The sequence below is a fragment of the Rhea americana genome, unplaced genomic scaffold (genome assembly GCF_003343005.1).
Source record: "Rhea americana isolate MKP2758 unplaced genomic scaffold, rheAme1 scaffold_701, whole genome shotgun sequence".
In the NCBI taxonomy this organism is placed as follows: domain Eukaryota; kingdom Metazoa; phylum Chordata; class Aves; order Rheiformes; family Rheidae; genus Rhea; species Rhea americana.
In genome coordinates, this window is record NW_028186870.1 from 15,683 (window position 1) to 19,266 (window position 3,584).

Here is a 3,584-nt window from a genome sequence, read left to right on the forward strand (position 1 = left end):
GGCCGGCAGCTGCTCCTCGGGGGCCTTTTATGCCTGTGTTTTATTCGCGCAGGGGTCTGCAGCTTTGCTGAGGAGCGCGGCTGGAAGCAGGGGCACGGGCTAGCAGGCTGCTGGGTGAGCGCGGGGTGTTCCTGGGGACCGCACGCCCAGGGTAAGAGCTTTTTACTTTTCCTTCCCTCCTGTGGTGAGTGAGGAGGGTAAGTGAAAGCAGACGGCTGACCCCTCTGTGGGCTGAGTGCATTTCTGTACCGAGTAAGCCCCTTCCAGCACTGCAGGGTCCCTGCAGAGTACCACGTCCTGAAGGCTGGAGCCAGCCCATCTGTGAGGGCTGCCGTGACATCCTGGTGATGAAGCAGAGCCGAGGTGACTGTCAGTCATGACCGCGGGAGCAAATTCAGGCCGCAGACAAGGTGATTGTCACAGAAGGGCTGTGCAGTTTGGCCTCTCGCATCCCGGCCTCTGCAGGCGCTGAGGTTTAGTCCAGCAGTGGGAAGAGCCTCGCGGCTGGGGGTGCGGGGGAATCTGCAGCCAGCTACGGAGGGCCAGCTCAGACTGCATGAGAGAGGCTGGGAAGCGGAAGGCAGCTGCCCCACCATCAGGGATGGGGAGATGGTGCAGTCTGTGTGCTGTGGAAGAGAGAGGTTATTTTTGGGTTGAGCAGAGGTGAGTGCGGGCAATCAGTGGGTGATGTGCACGCGTGGGAGTGGGAATGCAAGTGATGTGCCAAATGGCTAGCCTTCTTGGACCGCTGATGTTCACAATGTGGTTAACAGGCTCAAAACATGCCTGTTTTTGCCTCATTAAAATATTTTCCAAGCTGCAGTGCTTTACCCTAGCTCTGGCTGCTGTAAGGCATTTCCTGGTTATTCTTTGGGGTGTGATTTACTGGCCAGAGGAAAAGATTTCTGAGGTGTCAGTAGTGACTGCAGGAGGAACACTACCAGTTGTTACCAGCGCTTTTCTCTCTTAGCAGGTACCACTTTCCTTAAGGAAAGACTGTCACTGGTTCTGGACATTTGCCTGTGGAGCTGAGAGGACCAAAAATATGAAGTTAATTATAATGGAGATGAATTAGTGCTTGYGGTGTTTCAGGGTAGGTTCAATGGAAGTGCAGCTCAGTGTGATCTTCTGGCACGTTTCTTGCATGTGCTCACATCTGAATGGTGGCTAAACTGAGCCTATAAACAGCAACTGTAACACAATTCTGATGCGTGTCCTCCTGCTCTGCTGCACTTTCAAATTAAGAGGAAACTTCTTAAGATATGGGCAAATGTTCTTTGGCTTYTCTCTATTGTTTTCATGCTCATGGGTGCTTTGGTACCTCTTGCTTAAAGCTGAGGGTTCCAACTTTTTTCACTTACGGTTTATTGTTTAGTTTGTTTTTCAGGGCCTCTCATGTAGGGCTTGGTCTTTATCAGTCAGGGTATACAATTTACTCATTTAGCGATCAGGATGCAGGATTTAAAAATCCAACCTCATCCGTAAGTTTTAAAGCCTTGGCAACCGTTTGGTTGCCAAGATTTGCAGTTTGTTACTTAGGGTTCTGGGCTTAGGGCTTACCGATAAATGAAAAGGGCTAAATCCTTAGATAATAAACTGTAAGCCCTGAAGCCTAAGAAGAAAGGCTGCAAACCCTTCTTTGACGTTTATAACCTTCCCTTGTATCCAGCGCTCAGCGCTGTGCACTGACCTGGCATCTGGGTTCGATACAGCGCAGGCCTATTACACCAAGACCGGTGACRTGATGGGCGAACTGAGAGCTGTGCAAGCGTCCCGCAGGGCAGAAGTGCGGACGACCGAGATCGACCATTTTCTTCTCTGCTCTCAGAGCTAAATCCTGTCCCCGAAGGAAAAGGGGTAGGCTGTCGGCTACTCGGACACCTGCCGTGTCAAGGGCGGCAGCGGGAGCTGACCCTTCCCCTACAGAGGCCGGCGTACAGAGAGATGACCCTTCCTGTCACACGGTAAGGGGAAGTGCGCTGTCACCGTGCTCCGTGGCAGGCTCGCTCCCAGGTGATGTTTCTGCGCAGTCAAACAATAAACAGCTGGTTTATTCTTTGCGCTTGCGCCTGTGGTTCCGGATGTGCGCTCGCCCGAAGGTGATGCCCAGGGGAGGAGGTTACACGTTGCGCCTGAGGCCGGGAGCTGGTCCGCAACTCCCTTGCACTTTGGAGTGCCTGCCATTCCCAGGGAACTCAGTGCTGTTCACAGGGCTGTGGGGAATTTCCCTTGGGTGGCCTGGACCCCTGGGATTCTTGGCTGTCATTCCCGTCATCCTGGGGGCGGCCGGAGCCCTTCCAGGGCTGCGTGAGGTGTCCAGACTGATCGCGGATTTGCTTTCAGCACTCCGCAACATCCTTTGTGCGGCCGGGGCTGGGGCCTGTCTGTCTGGATCTGGAAGATAAGAGTTCCCATGTGGATGGGGGGAGCTGCATCGAGCTCTGTGACACGCGTTACGGCCTCTTCGGTGTGCACCGAGGCCCTTTGTGTTTCGGTTTGCCCTGGAGCCCTGTGTGTCTTCCCTGATGTCCTCAGGACCCCTCAATTCACCTTTTTGGGTTGCCCCCAAGCCACCCGTGTGCCTTTTGGTGTGCCTTAGGGCCCTGTGTGTGTGCTTTGCAACGTGCCACAACGTTCTCTGTTTAGCTTTCTCCTCTGTCCCAGAGTTTTCTGTGTGCTTCCGAGTGTGCCTCAAGGCTCTCCCTTTGCCTTTTGCTGCCCCTAGAATAGTTCTGTTTGCTCTTTCATTGCCTTTTTTTCCCCCCCTTCTGTTGCACCCATAGCTCTTGATTTGTTCTCTTGTCCCCTGAATACTCCCTTTTCCTCTCTGTGCACCACAGGGCTCTCCCTTGAGGTTTCAGGAAGCTGCTCGCAGGAGCCAGGGTGCCTCTGGTGCCCTGGCAGCCCCAACTGCCCCTGATGGGCTGCAGCTGTGGGGCCCAGGGCTGGGATGCGTCGCAGGTGGGGCCCAGGGCTGGGATGCGTCCCAGGTGGGGCCTGTTGGGTTGACTGCGAGGGCAGGAAGTGGGCAAGTGCCAGGACCAGGCTCTGCATTTGGGAGAAGCTCGTGCTGGGGCTGGTCTGCGACAATAAAGCTGCTGCTGATCGCTGCCCGCGGGAACGGCGGCTGCACCACGGAGGAGGTGAGCGGGGGAGGAGGTGAGTGGGGGGCCGGGGGCTCCGGGTCCTGCACGTGCCGGGGGTGTCGGCGGACGGGAGCGTCCTGGGTGATGTGGCACAACTGAGGCGGACCGTGCCGGGGAAAACTGCGCTGGGGCCGGGGGGAGGGAGGAGCCGCGCTGGGGCCGGAGAGGAGATGACGAAGCGGTTGCGCCGGGCCTGAGGCGGGGGAAGGGGGTTGCGCCAGCGCTACGGTGGAGCTTAGTGCGCGGTCGTATTAGCGCGGGGAGTCCGGGATCAGCTCGGGACCGTGTCGTGGAGGGGGAGGAGGGATCGCAAGGGAAGACCTGGGGAGGGTCGCGCGGGGCAGGGGCGGCGCCGGAGCTGACCCGGGGCCGGTCGCGGCGGTGTCGGGGAGCCCGGGCCGGTGCTGGGGATCGCGGGGCCGCGGCCCGGGCTGTGCG

General features: G+C 57.5%; 1 protein-coding gene and 1 long non-coding RNA gene across 4 annotated transcripts in view; one reads left to right on the forward strand and one right to left on the reverse strand.

Annotated features, from left to right (window-relative positions):
- Positions 1-3,578, reverse strand: part of LOC146586193 (sulfotransferase 1B1-like) — a 7,316-nt gene extending 3,738 nt beyond the window's left edge. The window contains exon 1 of the mRNA XM_085321717.1: positions 3,510-3,578. The gene's annotated coding sequence lies outside the window, so the exon portion shown is untranslated. The remainder of the gene's footprint in view (positions 1-3,509) is intronic.
- On the forward strand, positions 7-2,056 carry LOC146586194 (uncharacterized). Of its 3 annotated transcripts, none has more exons than XR_014897848.1 (3): positions 7-410; positions 971-1,093; positions 1,670-2,056. It is a non-coding gene; the product is annotated as an uncharacterized LOC146586194 (long non-coding RNA). The 3 variants fall into 3 exon arrangements; XR_014897847.1 differs by having other exon boundaries at positions 1,713-2,056; XR_014897849.1 differs by having other exon boundaries at positions 974-1,093; positions 1,713-2,056.
- Positions 3,579-3,584: the final 6 nt, after the last annotated feature.